The sequence below is a fragment of the Triturus cristatus genome, chromosome 5_2, assembly GCF_964204655.1.
Source record: "Triturus cristatus chromosome 5_2, aTriCri1.1, whole genome shotgun sequence".
NCBI lineage: Eukaryota > Metazoa > Chordata > Amphibia > Caudata > Salamandridae > Triturus > Triturus cristatus.
In genome coordinates, this window is record NC_140588.1 from 942,723,751 (window position 1) to 942,748,384 (window position 24,634).

General features: G+C 43.4%; 1 long non-coding RNA gene across 2 annotated transcripts in view; it reads right to left on the bottom strand.

Annotated features, from left to right (window-relative positions):
- The window catches only part of LOC146829454 (uncharacterized), a 135,118-nt gene that overhangs the window by 71,765 nt on the left and 38,719 nt on the right, over positions 1-24,634 (bottom strand). Inside the window, exon 3 of one of the 2 annotated variants that reach the window (XR_014961989.1) lies at positions 3,363-4,208. The exons of the other annotated variant lie outside the window; for it this stretch is intronic. This is a non-coding gene — a long non-coding RNA (uncharacterized LOC146829454). Of the gene's footprint in view, positions 1-3,362; positions 4,209-24,634 lie in introns of those variants that run through there. 2 annotated transcript variants of the gene reach the window in all.

The window sequence follows — 24,634 nt, forward strand, 5'->3', positions numbered from 1 at the left end:
CCCCAGAACGACCCCCTACCCTACCCAAAGACCACTGCACTACCCTAAACCCTAAAACACTACCTTCCGCACGACCCCCTAGCCTACCCAAAGACCACTGCACTGCCCTAAACCCTAAAACATGACCCCTTATACTACACAAACACAGCTGCACTACCCTAAACCCTAAAACACGACTCCCAGCATGACCTCCACAATACATAAACACCACTGCACTACCCTAAACCTAAAACACTACCTCCTATACTACACAAACACCACTGCACTACGCTAAACCCTAAAACCTTACCCCCAGCACGACCCCCTATACTACCCAAACACCACTGCACTACCCTAAACCCTAAAACACTACCCCCAGCAGTATCCCTCACACTACCCAAACACCATTGCAGTACCCTAAACCCTAAAACACTACCCCCAGCAGTATCCCTCACACTCCCCAAACACCACTGCACTACCCTAAACCCTAAAACACCCCTCAGCTCGACTCCATACACTACCCAAACACCACTGCACTACCCTAAACCCTAAATCTACCCCCAGCGTGACCCCCTACACTACCCAAACACCACTGCACTACACTAAACCCTAAATCTACCCCCAGCACGACCTCCTACACTACCCAAACACCACTGCACTACCCTAACACGACCCCCTATACTACACCAACACCACTGCACTACCCTAAACCCTAAAACAATAACCCAGCACGACCCCCTACACTACCAAAACACAACTACACTACCCTAAACCCTAAAACACTACCCCCAGCATGATCCCCTACACTACACAAACATCACTGCACTACCCTAAACCCTAAAACACTACTGCCAGCACGACCCCCTACACTAACAAACACCACTGCACTATTCTAAACCTTAAAACACTACCCCCCTCATGACCCCCTACACTACACAAACACCACTGCACTACCCTAAACCTTGAAACACTACCCTCAGCACAACTCCCTACACTACCCAAACACCACTGCACTACCCTAAACCCTAGAGAAGTAACCACAACCCCTTTCCTAATCCCCGTTACCTCTCACTCCTCGTGGTTCCTCTCTCCTCGTGGTCCCTGCTTCATGTCGTCTCTGAGGGGCAGTGCACATCATTGTAAGGAAACAGAACAGCCTCTATTTCCTTATAATGATGTGGATCGTCTAAATTTTTTTAGAACTCATGGTCATTTACCATACATACCATTACAACAAAATTTGTTGTAAAGGCATGTGTGGTAAATGACCATGCGTTCTCAAAAAATGCGTAGTAATGACTTCGCGATGTACAACGCATGCATGGTAATGCATGCGTTGTAATGGTGTTGCAGAGTAAAAAGTCGTTGTAACGGCTGTTTACCGATCGAGGCTGGCCCCTGTTCTTCAGTGAGTCATTTATTTGATAAATTAGGAGGAAAGAATGTGTTTTTTTTAACAGAAAAGTGCATTCCCGGCTGTTGTATTGTGAAAGTGTCCGCGTGGCCTGGTTTCACTTCCGGTGAGAGAGTGGAAGAGTCTGTTTGGATCTAAAGAGGTTCTGCTGTTGGACGGGGACAGTGCTGCATGTCAATAGAAAACACAGCTTATGGAAAGCGTTGTCCCCGAAGTGTGGAGCAGTGCCATGAGAGGTCAACGAGTGTGCGTCCCACCGTAGTATGACCGTACCGTGTGACCCATGTGCCGCCTCCAGTGTACGGAAGGCAGAAGCGAAATCCATCGCAGGTCCTCTTGAAGACCGTTGTAGCACGAATTCTACATTTTGGAACTAGGGCATGTTAACCTTGTTGTTCCTGCCAGATACAAAGAGAAGATCCTGTGTTATTCAGTGCCCTCGTTACCTTTTCTGTGAGTAGTGGTGCTTGTCACTTCGCTGCCCCGCCGGTGCACACGACTGGGCTCCCCACCTCGTGTGCCATCTGATATAAATCCTCAGTCCACGAGGTACCAATTCTTTATCCAAATAATCCTGAAGTGATGTCGCTTCCCACCACTTAGCCATCTCTTGTGTGTGCAATTTCTCATATTTCTTAAGTTTTTCTAGAATCGTAGATTCCATTTGTGTAGTTACAGTGGATAGGTTATGACCTATCCCTGGTGCTCTGCAAAAAGTGCTTGTGCTGCTGCTCTGCGTTCGATCTCGTCTTCCATCTTACTTGAGATCTCGCGCTCCCCTGAGCAGTCCCTTGAATTAGGTGCTACTAGATCCCCCTGTTACAGTACAGGGTTCCCCCTGCCACAAGGACGATGAATTGCCAATTACTGTACCCCTTTTGATGGTTTCCTCAGTACTTAACTTGATAATAAATGTTTATTCCTTCCCTTTCGTTTGGATACTATGTACTCTTGAAACCTGATTGGCTGGAGGTGCTGTATCTAATCCGGTCCTCCCCAGCTTGTATGAATGTTCATGCGCGCAAAGTTGCTGGACATCCACCCGCGTGTAGACAACGGGGCGTGAGGAGCTCACTATATGAGCAGTATAATTGTGAAGTAACACTGATAGTATCATGCCTAGTGCCAGTTTTTGTATTTAAGCACAATACTTAGTCGTGTGAATTCAAACACACATTGTGTGGACAGGGAATAGCAGCGCAATCCCGCTATGTATGTTAGTGGGTCAGTAACACACATGACCCCCCTAGTAAGTTTTGGATACGATCCAGGCAATAAAAGGATGAGGATGTCCTCAGTTTTACATATTACATAGCACATTGCTCGATTTGCTCAAGATGCTGGAAAGGTTTATTTCTGATCAATCCCGTTGCTTATGAGAAAGTGATGAATTTATCCACATGACCCACATGTTAAGAATGGATATGAACTAGTACTACATATCCCATAGTACATTACATGATCCACGCGATACGCTGGATTGACGTATTCATAAATGCAATCTATTCTCTTGAATTACCACACCTGTATGGGCGACTATGTAGGGGAGTATATCGAACATCTAATTAACGCATTCCCCAACTTTGCCGACTATTTACACATGAAACAAGAACACTGTTAATATGCTTTTCTGTATTTACTGCTGGTAAACTGTATTGTGCTGATTATGCTTATGAATGAACCAATGCAAAATGGCGCTTGTAACGCAACAACCAGTACTCTGTCTATTACATTGTTCAAACTGGAAAAGTATGTAAGCCTAAACAAATGAAAGTCGTGTCGTGTGATCAAGCCCCCAGCGGGTGAAATGCGTCACGTCAGGGTTTATGAGTTGAATAAACCCCTTTTTGAATAACCCTTGGATTTTGGTAATTTCTTCGAAAGATCCGAGTGCACGAATGGAACTCCGTTCTTTGATTTATATATGTGCGTGTATATATATATATATATATATATATATATATTCAAACTCCAGATTGCTCCTTCTGATTGCTTGGACCCAAGGGAGTTGGCGCACACACCGGCGGAGCACGCCGGAAATCCAATGTTTCACAAATATCAAATAACGTGCGCTCTCAATACCAAAGAATCCACGGAAAATTGCGGTGAAGGGGTGTTTATTCACAACGCGTTTCAACTACAAGAGTCTTGATCACGTGAATATTAGTGCTCGTGTTACTGGTTGAATAAGTACTCATGGGCTATGAACATAAACAAGGGACCACTGCGCGTCATGACTGGTGACTGCGGCAGACATCTTAGAACGGTCTCAAAACATCACTTCAATGCAGTGAATAATAAACGTAAAGGAGGTGTAACAAAATTTGCGGCAAATGTCAGACATATAAAGAAAGCACATTGCAACATGAATACATTTGTCAAATGTCAATGATTGATGATCCCATCAGTTCCACACATTTAAATAATAAGCAAAATACACAACAGTGTTCGTCCGTGTGTGGTGTGCCAGGACCCACATGAAAATATAAATATAGATAACCCAGAGGAATAATCAGGGCAATCATAGCAAAACATGGTCACCACAGGTATGATCACGACTGTATGGGATTTACGGGCAAGTGCCCCTGTCTCAAATTGAAGCCTCACAAGAGCATGGCAAATTGCCGCAGTGGAAGAGATACAGAGTATGTGTTCCTCAAGTGGGGCTGGCCGTGTTGATAGACAGGTGGTGGTCCAAAGTTCTCAAGTGCCCATACTCACAGCACTAATGGTGATGACAGTGATGAAAAAAGGGGGAAAAGGGTAGGATGCCCGTGCAAGGTGAGTGCCGGTGTTGGGGCCCCTTCCTTTCCTCCTGAAACAAAATATAAAAAAATATACAAAATTATTAAAATTGATCAAAGATCAAATGCTTAAAGGTTACATTCACAACATGTACTTGCATGTTGATGCATCTGAAAGTTCTAGTACATGTTCTTACAAGGAAGAAGAGAGTAACGGAAATAACATTAACATGATGATATTTCGAGAATACCGGCACTGATGACGGCCATTTCCGGCCAGAAATGCGTCTGCCCAAGCGTTTCACGGACTGAAAGGACAGCGCTGAATTTGTGCTCAATAAATCCTTTGTTTTACCCGGAGCTGATTTTCATGAAGATTAGCATTGGGTGTATATATATATATATATATATATATATATATATATATATATATATATATATATATATATATATATATATATATATATATATATATATATATTCACTTAAAAAACCATAGGTTTCACACATGTTATAGTTAGCTGTACATTTCACTCGTAAAAAACCAATGAAATTCCACGTTATCGTTAGATCAGGTAACTATAACTTGCGCGCCCACAATAAACTGCTGATGACGTCACATATTACATCACTCATGACTCATGACATGGTCAGTGACATCACTCATGACATCAATGATGACATCTGAAATTACACATTGTGGATTGCGGTCGCGCAAGTTATAGTTACCTGATCTAACTATAACGTGGAATTTCATTGGTTTTTTACGAGTGAAATGTACAGCTAACTATAACATGTGTGAAACCCATGGTTTTTTAAGTGAATTTGCAAGGTTTTGTAAATGATAATTCCTAACTATAACGTGTGTGAAACCTATGGTTTTTTCAGTGAATTTGTACGGTTTTTTAAATGCTAAGTTATGTATTTATTTATTTATTTATTTTCTGGTTTTTCACTGTGCGCACACCCTGCGCGCACGGTGTGCTGCACGCACCGTGCGCGCACTGTGGGCGCTCGGTGCGCTTCGCGCACCGAGCGCCCACGTTGCGCAGTCCATGCCGTGCGTGCCTCGCCTTTTTTTACACAGTAACATTTGTTTTTTTCTCCCTTATGGGTCCTTTAATTTATTTAATAAATGTGATTGTTACTTCTTTATTTTTTTTTTTTTTCCCGTGCGCGTACAGTAAGCTTACCGTACGTGCACTCAGCGATTTTTTTTTTAAATTATTAAATGTATTTTTCATACTTTTGGGTCCTTCTTGGACCCCCTGACAAACACTAGGGGGTCTGCAACTCTCTTCGTTGCCCCCTTTTCATGTTCCCCGCCTTTGTTTCTCAGTGCGAGAGACAGAAAATGGCGGCCGACACTTCCTGATTTCGACCGATTCGAATGTTTACAGTCATGTAACCACCAATCAGAATTGAGCTCGCGCACGGCACCGTACGCGTACGGTAAGCTTACGGTAAGCGCACAGAGCGAGCTTACAGATATATATATTGATTTAAATGCTATTTTCTCAGGACCTACTGAACAGATTTACACCAGACCTACAAAAGGCACATCCTTGACATGAGGACTACCTCTCTGCCAAATTTCAAGTAATTCTGTTCAGCCGTTCGGGCTGTAGCTCGGACTAAAGGTCCTATGGGAAAATGCATGGGGAAAACGTGTTTTGGAACCCCCTTTTTTCTCAGCCCCCGCTTGACGAATACCCCCGAGACTTTCAGGGTAGGAGCGGAGCGTAGCACCCCATTAGTTTTGAAAATTTCGCGAGGATTCGTCGACCGACGCCAAAGTTATTCCAAATAGAATGTTGCGGATTTCCTATGGAAACACGGTCCTAACTATAACTATCTACTGGCGACCGCCAGTAGATAATGTATATATATATATATATATATATGTAAATATATATATATATACATATAAATACATACATATATATATATACATATATATATATTATCTACTGGTGGTTGCCAGTAGATAGTTATAGTTAGGACCTATTTTCCATAGGAAATCCGCAACATTCTATTCCCAATAAGTCTGGCGCCGGTTGATGAATCCTCGTGAAATTTTCCTACCTTTTGGCCAGCTCCGCTCCGCTCCTACCCTGAAAGTTTCGTGGTGATTCGTCAAGCGGGGGTCGAGAAAAAAGGGGGGTACCAAAACATGTTTTCCCCATGTATATATATATATATGTATATATATCAACCACCAACTTCAATCTTCACCAAAAGAAAGGACACTGACACCAACGACTTCACGGAATTCACACGTTTAATGCTCTTACTCCATTGCCATATATATATATATATGTATACATATATAGAAAATAAAAAAAATCAGAGGATTGAGGTACATTAGACTTACAAATTTTCATTCAAAAAACCTTTGAAATTCACTAAAAAAAACAGAGGTTTTAGACACGTTATAGTTAGAAATTAGCATTTAAAAAAAATATAGAAATTGACTGAAAAAACCATAGCTTTCAGGAACGTTATAGTTCGTTGGACATTTCACTCGTACAAAATCATAGAAATTCTGGTGTTATAGTTAGTTCAGCTAACTATTACATCATTCATGACATGGTCAGTGACATCACTGATGACATCACTGATGACATCTCAAATGACATCGCTGATGACATCACTGATGACATAATCCAGTGACTGTGTGTTTCTGTAAAGATTAAATTTGTTTTATATATATGCCAAGCTGTATTGAGGAATGAGTGGGTATATAAGTGTCTGTATGGAGGATTTAGTAGGTATGTAACTGACTGTATAAGTGAGTGATCAAATGTGTCGTACTGAAGGCATGGGTTAGTGACGAAACTATCAGTCTGTCTGTTGTTGTGTAAGCTGCTGCATGGGTTTGAGGTTCTGTAGCGATCCGAACCCGTGAATTCGGTATCGTAGTACTGACACGATTTTGGTACCAATGAACCGCAAATGATCCATTACATGCATGACAGTGTTTTCGCTACGCAACTAGCATGAATTCACTGAGAAATAGGGCATTCTGTTGTAAAGTCATGGCATCCATTTTAGTTACGGCATCCATTTTGTTTCTTGCCCTCACATAGTCAATGAACGGGCGATGACCCCGGCAGAGTCACCTTGTTAAGGACACGTAAGCCGAGCCCCGAGAAAGGCTGACACTACATGACTAGGCAGAATCAAGCTGCCTCCCCTGCCTGAGGCCAGCCCTGCTATACTGATTCTCGTGTCCGTTGTCCTGACTGAAAGGCCGAAGACGGTAGCCATGCCCGTTTATGATCCATAAACACCTCTTATCCTACTTTTCAATCCTTTGCACCTGGCTCTGCTCCTCTCCTTCTGGGCTTTTACAATGGGGAGGTTACGATTTTTATGATGGGGAGGATCGGGTAAAGAATGGAAAACTGACAAGGGGATCTGATCGAATACCGAAATCCTACGACTAATTATTGTTTGATGTCTATTTACTGATTGTTTGGGATACCGGGTTGGGCATGAGAAATATTCGTGTAATGTAGCCTAAAGACATTTTGCGTGTATTTAAAGAGTAACCCACTTAACGCAATTTGAACAGTCTCGTAGATTCTGCCTCTGTGTGGTTCCTATGACTTCTGTGTCCCTGCAGTAAATAAACTTTGGTCTTTGACGCCACCATCGAGAAGCCCGTGTCTCTGTTTATTTGTGCACCGAGACAGGAGGAACTCAGGGGTCTTTGGGTGTTGTTTCCCTGACACCTCTGGACTCTTAGAAGAACAGAACCTCAAATTGGCGCCCAACGTGGGACGACGTCATCCGGTACCGGTCCAAAGCCTGAAAAGTTCGAGAAGTTTCGTGTGAAGATTCCGGAGGGAGGTACCCCGCTTCATCGATCCCTGCATGTCGTAAAAGTGGCCCGACGATCTCTTCCACGAGGGTTCCCGTTCCCAGACGGCTACAGAGGACCGCTGCCCTGACTGTCGCCCTGTCTTGGACCCGAGGTGCAGACCTTAGTACGGCGAGACGTAGACGGGTTCTCCTTGGTGACGTCTTCCACATTTCAGTTAAGTATTAAGTGGGTTACGCTCAGTTTGGTTGTTCTTTGTTGCTCTGGTTTTGCTCTTTGGATACGTTTGTTTTTGAATTCGTAGATTATCATTGGTTGCTCTTGTTTAGATAATCTTTGTTTTGGTATCAGTTCATTTTGGTAGGCCTAAGTTCTTTGCGCATTTTGGTTGGAATTTGTCTTTGTTTATCATGACTACCAGTAGTAATTGTTTCCCGTCCTGGTTACGTTGCAACGAGGATTCCCGGTTAGAGGATTCGTGTTCGGTTCCTCCGATTGGAACTCCTACATATGAGCTCTATTGTAAACATGGTGTTGGTCCTATTACGTATAATGAAGTATGGGTCCGTTATACCAGAAAAGATGGTGTCCTTAGTTGGCCACCGCATGGTAGCTTCGAAACCGAAATTCTAGACAATCTAGAAAAGAAGTTGTTTAAGAGAAAAGCCCGGCCGGCAATGTTGGATTCTTTTCGCGTATGGCGTAAAGAAGCCAAACAGAGAGAAATTAGGAAGATGAAGAAAGAACAGAAAGAGAAAGGGTTGACTTTAATGGAGTCTGCTAGGCAGCTGCATGTCAACGAGACTGAGAAAGCAATGGAGATGGCGAATAGAAAATATAATTTGGCAATTGATAAATGTTACCCTGTATTGCCATCTTGTCCTACTAAGCCGATGGAGGATCATGAGAAGGATCCTCTGTTGTCTTACCTGTTTAATTCACCTCCACCGTATGCACAGGGTATTACAGTACCACAGTTACTACCTGTTGTACAGCCAGCTGCTGGTCAGCCTGGAATAGTTGCTCCACTTCCTTTGATTCCAGCTCCTGTCCTTCCCGTGGTTAATGTTCCTTCGGCACCCCCTCTTCCTGGGTCGCCTGCTCCGCCTTTTCCTGTCGTTTCGCAAACTGCTTTACCTGCTACTCCTACCCTTACTATTTCATCTGCTCCAGCTGCCCTATTCCCGAACCCTGTGAACATTCTGACTCCGCTTTCCGTTCGTCGGAAAATAACCGACTCTGTAACTAATATTTTAACTCCTCTCTACAGGTCTTTAATTGGGACCCCCGTTTCTGACTCTATACAGAGACGTAGCCAGCTTCCTGGTCCTCAGGAACGAGAAATGTTAGATTCGACAGCTCTTAGGTGGATGTCGAAAGCTGCGAAGTATGATGCACGAAGAGTGTTAGATACTTTTATGCAATGGAATGAACCTACTCAACGTTATGTTTTTGACGTGATGTGTTCTCTTGTGCGTGAAGAATGGGAAGATGATGACTTAGATTCCGTCCCCTCTGATTTGATAAATATTCAACAGAAGTTCGCCACCGGAATGGTGATAGGTTCAGAAGTAAGGGGAGCGATAGAACTGATTTTAGCTCATAGGGATGATTCCCCTCTTCGAGCGAGAAGAGACCCTAACGGTTCACCGATTACTACTAGGAAAAAACGAGGTCAATATCCGATGAGGGAAGTTCCGCCGATATGGCGTGATGCAGTTCAAGCTGATGGGGCTAATAATATTGTAGCTGCCCCGGCACATTTCCAGAGAGTGTGGATACACATCCCTTGGAAACGGGCCGAAGTGTTAGCAGTAAAACAAGCGTTACCAGACCCACGTAAAAATCCTGCTGGTTATTACAAAGAGTTAACGCAGACAGTTCAAGCGTGCATCATGAATTTGGCAGACATTGAAATGTTATTTGGTAATGTAGTGCCACAGCCTATATGGGCCAAAATTCGGCAAGAGAACCACCCAGTCGCCTTAGGAGGTGATTGGCCAGCTATTGTAGCAGCAGATGCGCAACAAGTTGGCGGTGCTAAACCTGAACCTCTGATTGCTGCCCTACCTGGCAGAATAATTAATCTGATGAAAACGCTGATGCCAGCATTACGTGTCAATTGGGATAAACTATCGGCATGCAAACAAAAGAAGGATGAAAGCGTCTCTGACTTCTTCACTAGATTTGAAGAGACCTTCATAGACCACAGTGGGCAAGATATGAGTACTGAGGGAGGCCAAAGGTTGTTTGTCGACAAGTTCGTGTTTAATTTACTACCTGAGCTTAGTAACAAGTTAAAGGATTCTGAAAGTGCATGGGCAGTGTCGACGACAGCACAGATACTTGCAACTGCTCAGTATTACGAGAATAGAGAGAAAGAAGAGAAGGAAAAGTCAGAAAAGAAAACAAAAGATTTAAAGACTAAAGTTCTTTTGCAACAGGCGTATCCGCCTCGCTCGAATCAGTCAGATTCACAGCAGCGACCCCAGTTTCAGCAACAGCCACAATTCCAGCAAGGGACGTCCCAAAGATCTAATTATGGTTTTTCCCGACAACAGTTAGCATGGAATCAGTGTGCCTATTGTAAAAAGGAGGGTCATTATAAGAATGAGTGTCCGGTACTGCACGCACAGACTAGTGGTGTCCCAGCTCAGAGAAGTACTGTTGGATTTACGCAAACTCCTAGAGGTAGAGGACTTGGTACTATGACACCACAGGCCGATCGCCAATCGAATTATTTCGATCAGCGAAACGCACAATCTGCGCAAACAGGTAGATCTCCACAGTATCATGTTGAAGATTATTATGATCATAATGAGGGGATTCAGAGAAGCGAGTACTAGGACAGCCACAGGCAAAGAGAGGGAGTAGTATCAGTTCCAGTTGATCAGAGTGGACCTTATGTCGCAGTAGTTACCTCAGGCGTGGTCGAACCGTTTCTGTTGGATACTGGTGCGGCAAAAAGTTCAATTATGCATGCGAAACTCCCTGGCGCACCTTTGTCTGGCTTAACGAACACTTCAGTAGGTTTCTCAGGCGCCCCTGTTCACAATCCTGTTTCTAGTCCTTTATCAATATCTGTTGGGCCATGCGAACTAGAAGCACCCCTTATTCTAACAACCGGTTGTAATGAGAATCTACTTGGTTTAGATCTGTTGAAACGCCTACATGCGACACTGTACTGTTCTCCTTCGGGAGTACAGCTCACATTAGGCAAGAGAGTCATCTCTCCAATGTATATGTCGATGGATAAGCTCCCACCGGAGCTGTGTTCTCTCCCTGATACTCTTTGGGCAACTGGTCCTAACGATGTAGGCCTCTTGGAAATTCCCCCTTATGTGGTAAGTCTGAAAGCGAATGTTAAATTCCCACGAATCCCACAGTATCGGATTTCGAATGAAGGGGAACGAGCACTCTTACTGATTGTGAAAGACTTAATACAGAAAGATGTGGTTGAGGAAACTAGAGGAAATGTCTGCAATAGTCCTGTTTTGCCGATTTTGAAACGTACTGACCCATCCAAACCTCCAATCTACAGATTTGTGATTGACCTCAGAGAAGTTAATAAAATAGTGATTCCACAGTTTCCTGTGGTCCCAGATATCACTGCATTATTGACGTTGATTCCTGCCTCAGCCTCATGGTTTACAGTTATCGACTTGAAAAATGCATTTTTCAGCATTCCCATAGCCGAGGAAAGTAGAGACATTTTTGGTTTCTCCTTAGGAGGTCGCAGTTTCAGATTCAAGCGCGCTCCACAAGGTTATTGTGAGAGCCCTTCAATTTACAGTCAAGCATTAAAGAGTCAATTAGATGCTCTTGTACTTCCTCCTGGTGTTGCTCTGATCCAATACGTAGACGATCTTTTACTGGCTGCTGATGACAAGGAAACTTGCAAAGCAGCTACAATTTCTCTATTACGTCATTTGTCAGACTTACATCACAAGGTGTCACCTTCTAAACTGCAATATTGTTGCCAAGAAGTGACCTACTTAGGTCATCTTTTGTCAAAGGAGGGAAGAAGGTTGACCCCAGAGAGAATCAAAACAATTTCGCAGATGACTATACCAAGCACACAGAGAGAAGTGCGTGCGTTTTTGGGTATTACGTCATACTGTAGGCAATGGATCCCAAATTTTTCTCTCATGGCGAAACCATTGGTAGCCCTGACTGGAAAAGGTGTTCCGAGCCCTTTGCCATGGTCTGATGAATGTCAGCAGAGCTTCTCCGACTTACGTGATGCGCTGTGTTCAGCTCCTGTGTTGGGTACTCCTGACTACAGTAAGCCGTTTACTCTATATGTCCATGAAAGAGAAGGTTGTGCGTTGAGTGTTTTAACGCAGCAATTTGGTGACAAACAGCGGCCTTGTGCATATTTCTCATCCACATTAGATCCGGTAGCCAGAGCATTGCCGAGTTGTTTGAGAGCTACAGCAGCAGCTGCAGTGTCTATTCGACAGTCTGCTGGACTAGTCATGAACAACATGTTAATAGTCATGGTTCCACATGCTGTGGATACACTCATGAATCGAACGAAAACTCAGCACCTCACCAGTGCTAGACTATCAGGCTACGAGCTGACACTTTTGGCAAGTCACATTCAGATCAAGCGATGCAACATACTGAATCCAGCAACGTTGTTGCCGACTACTCAGAAGTCGAGTGATTCAGAGCCCCATGATTGTTGTTTCAGAACTGAGGAAGAGACAAAAGGTCGGATTGATTTAAAAGACACTCCGTTACCAGATCCAGACGGCACTTTATATGTCGATGGGTCTTGTTTTAAGTTACAGATTTGTGGAAATATGGATTTTTCTGATCAGTTATGTCCCCTATCTTGGACCCCAACGGTTCCATGTATGAATCACAAGTACATGTATGATTCCTCCAGTTCCAGTTATGAAGACGCAAACACATGTGCGTCCACCGTCAACCTGTCCTCTCTCAGATCCGCCATGAATAGGCCGGATATTCCATTCCTAAGTATGAAAGGCCACCGGCTTTATATGGTTCACTTATGCCATTTTACAGTCCAGGCAAGTAGGCCCTGATTCTGTCATCGAACTCTTCTTGCCTTCTGTCCCTGAAAGCTCCAGTCTGAGCCTGCATCTGTGACCATGAACTTTGTCTCATTCTCTGCGCGGCCCACGAAGCCTGACATCAGCCTGCTGCCTGCCAAGAACTGTATTTCACCTTCGAAATTATCTGCTCCGTTCCCTGCCCGATGCATTCCTGTCTAGTAGTTTAGGTAAACATCCTTCCAGCTACCGAGCAAAGGCCCGGCTTCTCTGTCTTTATGCAAGTAATTCATAGTCCTATTATTATGGAAGATTTCTACCCACGCATCTAGTGTAGACACTTAGACGCTTGTACACGCACTAACAGTCAGTATAGTCAGTATAGAATAAGATTCTACTCTAAGAGACCTCTCTTTTGGATAACATAGTTCTTTAAACATAGGATGTTAGATATGATTTGGGATTAGGTTGACTTGACCCTCCAGACTTCTGTCGCCACATGTAGAGCTAAATGTCAAGTCCCCTTCACCCCCTAGTTGCACGTCAATCACACGTCATGCTGCTGCGCGCGCATTTCTGCCAAGTATTTCTGCTGACATTGCGAAATTCTTTCATAGAACCACCCTCTTATGACATCACATCTGATGACGTTCTTTAATCACTCCCAGTTACGCCTATTTTTGCTACGCATGAATATATTATTCCCACTATCAATTGTTACGCCTCTTGTATTTGCCTCACTGTAATGCCTATTGTATAAAAGTAATTGATTGTCAATAACGTATGTACTTCACTTCCTGAACCTTCGTGGTGATGGAACTTGGAGCAACCGATTATAATCGACCATTGGAATAAAGCCCATTCCGAACCTCTAATACCACGGATTCTGCCTCTTATTTACTGAGCTATTTTATTATGTTTCTGTATCAAATTAAGTCCCGGTAATTAAATTATTTACCACATGAATGGCGCCCGACCAGGGACACTTTCTCATCTCACGCGCCGGCGGTGCGTTGCAGGCCCGGTCTCCTGCCACAGCTGGACGGACAATAACGCGTACCAGCAGGATTTCCTGTATCTCCCTCCGGTCAAGCGGGGGCGACTGAGGCTGCGATCAACACCCAGACAAGGCGGTGAGAAGTGCGAAGTATCCCGACCAGAGCCTAGCTGAGAGAGCAAGATCCGAGGTATAAAGAGGCCCACCAGTTTCCGAAGTCCCGAGTCGAGTCCAGTTTCCGAAGTGTTCGAGTCGAGTCCAGTCCGGTTCAAGTTCAGTTCAGTTTCCGAGGCCTTCCGTTTCCGAGCTACCCGGTGAGTACCATTACTGGGGAGGCGTTCTGACGTGCACATAGGTTGTGCCGGTCAAGACGGGTTTGGGTACACAAATCCGGTCTGCACTGTTTCAGCAGTGTATCTGTACTGTTTGGCAGTATATCTAGTATATCAAGTATATAAATTCAGAATAATTCAGTTAAAGTCGAGTATTATGTTTAAGTGATTAAGTTTTCCATAGATCGTCATCATTATTGTTGCTCAGTTAAATGTTAAATGTTAAATGTTTTAAGCACGTTCTGCATATTGTGGTATGAATGACTGTTTATTATTGTGTTTACTGTATTAAGTTTGTTCAAAATCAAGTATCGGATCAGTTCTAAATATGCCGCTCTTTTCGAAATTAAGACAGATCACAACAAGAAAAGGGGTACTCGAAGAAGCCATTCCTATTCCTCCTAGGGACACTCCAGGGTACTTCATGTATCATAAACATGGCTTAGACGCTATATTATTTCTTGATTTATGGGTAGACTACACCAAGGAATTACCAGAAAGTCAGAGGTGGCCCGTAGCTGGGACCTGGGATGCAGAGTGCATCATGAAAGTAGAGGAAGAGTTATGGAAAAGGAAAGTCAGACAGTCACAGAAAGACGCCATTGAGTTATGGCGTAAAGAATCTCATAGACGTACAGAAAAAGCACTCCGACAGGAAGAGAAAAATAGAGAGAATTCAAATAAAGTCCGAGAAAATCTATTAATTGAAGAAGGTACACGAGTGAAATCAGAACAAATAGACAGACAAAGAAACGCCCTTATGAATGGGATGTATCCCCTTCTGGCCGAAGGATTACCTAAGGCTACTCCGGAGATACCGAAAGACTTGCCACCCCCATTATTTCCAATAAAGGTACATCCTAAGGGGCATCCTAGAACCGCAGAAGATGTTTTTCTTTCCTCATATTTAGATGACGCAGCTCCCGAGTATGCTAATCCCGCCCCACATAGACCGCCTGCCAGGGAGGTTCAACGCCAAGATCCAGTATCTGTATCTCTACAGCAACAAATCCTGACGCAAGTTCCGGCAAGCACATCTGTTCCTACATCTGTTCCTACAACTACTTCTATAGCTGTGTCCACACCTATAGTTGCTGTATCACGTTCAACGAATCCTTTCACGCCCGATACCCCAGATGGGGCTACGGGAGGTGCTACCAATATTTTTTCTACGCCACCCAGAATAAATAAACTTACCTTTCAAGAGTCAGCACATTCACGTACCCCCAAACTCATAAATGCCCGTACGCTTAAGGAACTTCTTATAGATTGTAGATATGACCCTGTGCCCGGCAAAGAGGACGAAATGATCATGGCATCATTACGTATCAGACGAGCCGCAGTGTATTTAGGGAAGTTACCAGGAATGACTGCACATCTAGATAATATATATCATTTTGTCCAAACAGGACGAGATTCTGAATGTATTAACAGAGCTATGGAATACCAGAAAGTGGAGATACAGGGGGAACTGTTACGTTTCCTCATAAATTGTGTGATCAGAAATCATGACCGACCGGGGGTAGACCCGGAAGCAATGCAAATTCTTACCAGATGGAGCCAGAATATATCAGAAGGGAAACATGATAAGCAAAATTGTATAATAGCCATGTGCCGAAAGATCCGTAAAGAAATAGAACGCCTACACGAAGAGAGATTGGCGGTAGACCAGTTCGAACAAAGCGAGGAGGAAGGATCAGGACTGCCCACAGGACAGTCAGACACCATAGCCTATGTAGGTAGAGGAAGATCTTGTAATAGTACTAGATGTCTTATCGACCCGATACGTCCGATATGTCCAGACAATAACAGGAATTTCCAAACCCTTATAATAAATATAAGGTCCCCCGAACATTCGTTCCAAACCGCTGACAAATTACTCCGAGAACGAAGGGGTTACCATTTTCTCGATTCTATGGATGAACAAGAATTAGCCAGGTCAGCCGTTCAATGGGTTGACAGTCCCGGAAAATATGGTGATGATACAGTAGCACACACATTTTTTAATCTCACCCCAGATGAACAGCGTTTAGCTGGGATTTATATGATTCAACAACTCCTTATACTATATCAGAGTCAGCATTCAGATCCTGGTCCCTTACCTGAAATACTGACTGAATTACTCACGAATAGATGGAGAGGTTCAGGTACTAAGTTAATTAAAGAAATACTAGAATCAAGAAAGCAGTACATTCTTTTTGTATGTCCAGAACATGTCTCATTGCCCATCAAGGAAAGAACCACGTATTACATGGACAGACAGAATCCCTTACGAGAAGTACACCCAATAAAAGGCGAGGACAATGAGTTTAAACGCGTATTTGTATATACGCCCATATCGAAAATAGAATTGTTAGAAATGAAGAAAGTGGTACCCAGTCATGACAAAGACCCAGCAGGTTTCCACCGAGAAATTAAAGACATGTTACTCATGGGAGAGTATACCTATCCCGACATTATGACAATATTAAAGGTATTAATGCCTGCTGGCATTTATTAGGCCTGGGCAAAAATTTCGTTTTGTTCGCGGAAATTGCGATAATTTGACATTTTTGCGTTCCGCGGAGAGCGCGAAAATGTCAAAAATTCCGGTTTCCGCAGCTTGGCGATAATTTGTTTCTTGCTCGCGCTGTAAAATGATACATTCTCGCGCGCGCGCGATCGCCTTACCTGAATCCCTGCGTTCGCCGACAAGTTTTCTTGATCCGGTCGCGTTCTCCATGAGATGTTGTATTGTTTTTAGCCATTTGCGCTGTCTCGCGACAGTTCGCGCCCGCAGTGACGTCATGCGTCGCGCGATCACGTCTTTCTTCTCGCGATCATGCACCGCGAGAACAACTCAAAACAAGATGGCCGCGCCCGCAAGCAGCCACATGGGTAAGTTGGCGACCCGCAACCATGCAGAAAATCGCGCGAACATGCCGGAAAAAAACTTCCGCATCTTCGCGATATTTCTGCTTGTTTGCGATAATTTTAAACATTCTCGCGATAATTTGCGAAGGTTAATTCCGCAAATTCCGCCCACCCCTAGCATTTATGAAAAACTCAGGGAAAAAGAGTGGGAGGTAGGCGACCAAAAGATAGAATGGTCAGCATTAGAAGCAGAAGAAAAGGCCCGAACTGCAGGAGCAGGGCTTGGGGATAAAACTAAAGCACTACCAGGTTTACTAGTACAGGTACTGCCACGCTTATTAACTACGAAAAAGGAAGATTGGGGTACAATTTCAGCCTGTAAACAGAAGCAAGATGAAGACACTAGTGATTTCTATGCCCGATTTGAAAAATGTTTTGGTATAAATAGTGGCATAAAAGCAAGTAGCGAATCATACCCACATCTGTTTGTGACAAAATTAGTAGAAAATTCCTTGCCTCAAGTGAAGAATAGAGTATTAAAATTCGAGAGTACCTGGCAAGGTAACACTCCATCACAAATGTTACAAATGTTACAGTATCATCACAATAGAATTAGAGAGGAACAAGAACATGAACAAAGACGCATGAAAGACACGAAAATGAAAATGCTAGTCTCCCAGACAGTTCCAGCTGAAGGACATAAAAAGGGTATGACACATTCCGGTGATTCAACAGGACCTGTAAAGGGGACATGCAATTATTGTAAAAAGCCAGGTCATTACGTACACGATTGTCCAGTTTTGAAACATAATATCGCCATAGGTAATACAAAAGAAAGACCACGGCCACCTAGACAGGATCAGAATGAACAAGGAGCCCCGCAGCATGCACAGTCCATGCCAGCTCCACCACAGTCTATACAGTTTGTGCCAGCTGCACCCGCGCTGCCTGTTGCTGCCACACAAACCACGACACGACAGCTGTACCAGACCGCACAGTATGACTATCCTGATTATCAGCGATACGCATGAACCAGCCTAGAGAGGGAAGTTGACTTACCCCTTATCGAGGTCCCTGTAGACCAAGAAGGACCTTATGTACATAGTAAATTATTAGGCCAAGACAGAAAATTTTTACTCGATACAGGGGCAAGTCGAACAACCATAAAACGTAGTGAAGTTCCAGGGGCACCCCTCTCAGGCTCACAGAATATTTCCCTTGGTTTTTCAGGAAAACCTATTGTTAATGAAGTGTCACAGCCTCTTCCACTTACGATAGGACCTTTGACCCGAACTACAGATTTATTGCTTACTAAATCATGTCCAGAAAACTTGTTAGGTATAAAAACACTGAAAGCTCTAGGAGCTATAATATGTTGTTCTCCAGAAGGAGTAAGATTGTTTTTACGTGATTTTAAAGGTCACTATGTGTCTAGAGACATGGATCCCCGATTGCAGACTTTACCTACACATCTATGGGCACAAGGCCCTACTGATGTTGGTTGCATGAATATTACACCATACCGAGTTACACTAAAGGCAGGAGTGGTGCTACCACGAATGAGACAATACAAGTTACCACCAGATGCTGTAGTGGCTTTACTGCAAATCATTGGCGAACTCATTGCCCAAGGAGTGGTTGTGGAAACAGACTCCAATGTATGTAATTCACCGATAATTCCGATTCTTAAACGAACAGATCCGAAGGCTCCGCCAGTATATCGATTGGTTATTGATCTGCGCGAATTAAACAAATGCATTGTGCCACAATTCCCTGTGGTCCCAGATATCTCGTCATTACTGACAGCTATTGATTCCGAAGCAACATTCTTTACTGTAATTGATCTCAAGAATGCTTTTTTCAGCGTCCCAATAGATCCGGAAAGCCAATATTTGTTCGGATTTAGTTTAAATGGACGTAGCTTTAAATTCTCACGCGCACCTCAAGGATTTACAGAAAGCCCCAGCATCTATAGCCAAGCACTGAAACGAGAACTCGACAGTATCCACATGCCAGTTAACACTGCCTTGCTTCAATATGTCGATGATCTGCTGATCACCGCGAGAAGCGAACCCGAATGTGAGAAAGCATCACTGACAGTTTTACAATTTCTAGCCGAAAAGGGGCACAAGGTGTCCCCTTCTAAGCTGCAATTCTGTGTCCAGCGAGTTGTTTATCTTGGACACTCGCTGTCCAAGGAGGGAAGGCAGCTTACACCCGACCGCATCCAGTTAATAGCTAACATGCCAATACCCAAGACACAAAAGGAGGTACGGGCTTTCATAGGCCTTACTTCATATTGTAGGCAGTGGATCCCTCAGTATGCATTTCTAGCAAAACCACTCATTCAATTGACAACACAGGAGGCAGCCACATCGACTGTTCTCCCTTGGACTCAGGAACATACACAAGCTTTTGAAAGCCTAAAGAAAGCTTTATGTCAAGCACCTGTCTTAGCAACGCCATGTTACAGTAAACAGTTTATACTTTTTGTTACAGAACGCGAAGGTACTGCCTTGTCAGTACTCACACAGGAACAAGCGGGAGCACACAAACCATGTGCTTATTTTTCTAGTACATTAGATCCCGTAGCTCAGGCTTTGCCCGCATGCCTAAAATCAGTGGCAGCAACAGCTTTGGCTATCAGACAAAGCGATGCCATAGTGTTAGGACATCTATTGACAGTTCAAGTACCACATGCAGTAGAGGTTCTTGTAAATAGAACGCAAACACAACACTTGACTATAGCGCGACTTACAGGGTACGAATTAACATTGTTTCAGCCACACATAGAAATCAGACGTTGTAACACATTGAATCCTGCCACACTTTTACCTGTAATCGGAACAGACCCACTAGCCCATGACTGTATTGAAGTTATTACAATCACGACGAAACCCAGACAAGACTTAACCGATGTCCCATTGTCAGACCCAGACCTGACGTTGTATGTAGATGGTTCATGTATGAGAACAAGTACAGGGGAGTTAGTGGCCGCTTATGCAGTCACAACAGATACTGAAATCATTGAAACAAATTGCATAAATACCTTGTCAGCTCAAGCCGCAGAGCTCATCGCTCTGACACAAGCCTGTATTCAAGCCACAAATAAAAAAGTCAACATATACACTGATTCACGTTATGCATTCGGAGTTGTACATGACTTCGGCGTGCTGTGGCGAGAGAGAGGTTATTTAACTTCCCACGGTGCCCACATTCAGCACGGACCCCTCATTCATGCCTTATTAGATGCAATACATCTACCAACTGCCATATCAATCATGAAATGTAAAGCTCATACGAAAGTTACTGATATCATTTCTCAAGGCAATGATCTAGCTGACAGAACAGCTAAACAGACTGCTCAAACTCAAACATCGGACATGACAAAGACAATAGTCCTGACGCCAACACATTGTATGACGATTAAAGATCCTACTCTTGACGTAATTGATATACAGACACATGCTACACCAGACGAAATAAAGAAATGGACTGAATTAGGAGGGATCCAAACGGATCAAGGATGGATGATGAAGGAAAAGTCTGTGTGGTTCCTTCCTGATTCAATGGTCCAGGTTATAATTAACACTGTACATAGTCCCGCACATCTAGGAGAAAAAGCTATGCTAGATAGCATTCAACACATTTGGTTTAATAAACATTTACGAGCAGCAGCCAAACAAAAAGTTCGTACCTGTATGATCTGTTGTCAGTTCAACCCAGGAAAAAGCGTTCCCGTAGAACAGGGTGGATTTCAGCCTCCTGATCACCCTTTCGAAGTCCTCCAGATGGATTATATCCAGATGGAACGATGTCGAGGATTCAAATATGTTCTCGTAGTTGTTTGTGCTCTTTCCCGTTGGACGGAGGCATACCCGGTTTCAGATTACACTGCCCCGACTACTGCCAAACAGTTGGTTCGAGAATTCTTCCCACGATACGGTTTACCACGTGTCGTCTACTCAGATAACGGCCAGCCGTTCTCATCCGAATTAATGAAACACGTTTCACTTTTGTTAGGCTATCAGTGGAAATTCCACTGTGTCCGACATCCCAAGGCAGCAGGTCTCGTAGAAAGACATAATCAGACTCTGAAAATCAGATTGTCCAAAATATGTAGAGAGAAAGGTGTCGACTGGGTAGTAGCATTACCAGTTGCACTCTTTTACACAAGAATGGTAGCACACTCTCGAACAGGGCTATCCCCGTACGAGGTGATCTTCGGTAGACCACCAAATATGTGGGGGACGCCTATACCACGCAAAATAACTGATATTGACTGTAATATGCTGACAGATTACTTGGCTTCCTTGATGTCTGCACTACAATCTTGTCGTTCACAGGTAGCTGCAGCTTTTCCTGACAACACTGAGGTGAAACCCCATGACGTAATCCCAGGCGACCTGGTCCTAGTGAGGAACTTTGATCGAAAGACTCAGCTGGATCCTAGGTGGAAGTCGCCGCAGCTGGTCTTGCTCACCACAAGGACAGCCGTGAAGATCGAGGGCAGAAAAGGTTGGATTCATTCAAGTCATATCAAGAAATTTCATGGACTACCAACGGATGTGAATACCACACCTCGCGTGTCTTCACCCATTGACTCAAAACTTCCTTTTGCCGAAAAGAGTAATTCCGAACATTATAAACTAAAGCTCAGGTCCAATCAGTCAAGCAATTTGATTGTTTAAGTCCTCTCCGAGGTGAAGCGGTTGAATTGTCTCTGACATGTATCCCTTGGACCTGAACAGAGATAATACCCGAAAATTGTTGAAACGACAGGCGTACTGTAAATCACTGCGTAGTCATTGCATAGTGACGTTATTAATTTTGTTTTTCTTAAGTCTTTTAATAATTATTGCAAGTATATTGTTGCACATATATTATCCTATTTCTAGACATGTTTACAATGTTACTGCTGAACATTCTTTTAGTGAATTACCTCCGCTTGAGTTGTCTTATAGATTTGCGCTGCGCAATAACACGTTTATTAGTATGTTACATCATTCCCATCAGGTTAGCAATGTTACAAATTGTTGGATATGTGGCCGACTCCCTCCATATCAGAATTATAAAGGAATTCTACCTCTCTTTCCATACCCGTTTACACACAACGGCTCCTGTGGAGCATGGTTTAGTTTAATTAATTCTCTAGATTCGAATTCTGCAGTTTACTAAGATAACTGGGTATGGGGAAATTTGAACTTAGTTTTACTTAAAGTCTGCTACCCTAACAAGGAGGGACTTCCCCAGAGAACAGGAACTGATCTAGAAAATGAAGTGTATGGATTAGGTAATTTTACGCTTAATCTTATGATCCTAAATGTCGAATCCGAAGCTACTCCAATTTTGCCCGCTATGTCAATATTTCCAGTAAAAGGTGAATTATGTGTAAGAAAGAATGGTTCCATACATATGGGCCATAGTAGATGCACCACTGTAGTAGAATTTAGTGATCAAGGCAAGTCTACATTTAGAGCTTCCCGCCATTCTTATTTCATATGTGGTCAGACGGCATATGTACGTTTGCCTCTAGATTGGGATGGTACTTGCTACATTGGATTCCTTCTGCCACCTGTTTTCCTAGCTCCTCCTGATTATCACAGAAATACTCATTTAGTATATAATAGAGTAAGGAGAGATCTCCCGATAGTCGATTACACTGAAACAGCATGGGAAAAATACACAGATTTCAATAAAGGTCTCTTTCCCTATATAGGTACCGTTACTAATAGTAAGCTGATACGTAGATTAACTAGAACCCTTGAAGCAGTAGTGAACGAAACTATTTCCGCCTTAGGCAATTTAACAGAAGAGCAGTCTGCTATGCGGATTGTTGTGCTTCAAAATCGTCTTGTCCTTGACGTCATCCTGGCCGATAGGGGCGGAGCTTGTAGGGTCATCGGATCAAGCTGTTGCATTTTCATACCAGAAAATTCGCCATCTGTATATAAAGCCATAACTCGCCTTCATAAGATTGTAAGCCAGATACACCAGAACCCAGGCACCTGGACTTGGTCCGGTTGGTTTTGGAGTGTATTATCTACCTTTGGATGGAAGGTCCTATCTTTCCTAGGTATTGGCCTTCTCATACTATTCAGTTGCTGTCTATGTCTACAATGTGGACCAGCGATCTGTGGTCTGTGTGCCACATCGTGTATTCCACCACCAGGATTTCATTCATCACGGAAGAAGAAAGAAGAACAAATGATGCTATATGAACAGATCAATGGATTGATGAAGATTGATATCTCTTAACGGGCAAGTAGGGGACAAGGAGGGAATGTGGAAATATGGATTTTTCTGATCAGTTATGTCCCCTATCTTGGACCCCAACGGTTCCATGTATGAATCACAAGTACATGTATGTTTCCTCCAGTTCCAGTTATGAAGACGCAAACACATGTGCGTCCACCGTCAACCTGTCCTCTCTCAGATCCGTCATGAATAGGCCGGATATTCCATTCCTAAGTATGAAAGGCCACCGGCTTTATATGGTTCACTTATGCCATTTTACAGTCCAGGCAAGTAGGCCCTGATTCTGTCATCGAACTCTTCTTGCCTTCTGTCCCTGAAAGCTCCAGTCTGAGCCTGCATCTGTGACCATGAACTTTGTCTCATTCTCTGCGCGGCCCACGAAGCCTGACATCAGCCTGCTGCCTGCCAAGAACTGTATTTCACCTTCGAAATTATCTGCTCCGTTCCCTGCCCGATGCATTCCTGTCTAGTAGTTTAGGTAAACATCCTTCCAGCTACCGAGCAAAGGCCCGGCTTCTCTGTCTTTATGCAAGTAATTCATAGTCCTATTATTATGGAAGATTTCTACCCACGCATCTAGTGTAGACACTTAGACGCTTGTACACGCACTAACAGTCAGTATAGTCAGTATAGAATAAGATTCTACTCTAAGAGACCTCTCTTTTGGATAACATAGTTCTTTAAACATAGGATGTTAGATATGATTTGGGATTAGGTTGACTTGACCCTCCAGACTTCTGTCGCCACATGTAGAGCTAAATGTCAAGTCCCCTTCACCCCCTAGTTGCACGTCAATCACACGTCATGCTGCTGCGCGCGCATTTCTGCCAAGTATTTCTTCTGACATTGCGAAATTCTTTCATAGAACCACCCTCTTATGACATCACATCTGATGACGTTCTTTAATCACTCCCAGTTACGCCTATTTTTGCTACGCATGAATATATTATTCCCACTATCAATTGTTACGCCTCTTGTATTTGCCTCACTGTAATGCCTATTGTATAAAAGTAATTGATTGTCAATAACGTATGTACTTCACTTCCTGAACCTTCGTGGTGATGGAACTTGGAGCAACCGATTATAATTGACCATTGGAATAAAGCCCATTCCGAACCTCTAATACCACGGATTCTGCCTCTTATTTACTGAGCTATTTTATTATGTTTCTGTATCAAATTAAGTCCCGGTAATTAAATTATTTACCACA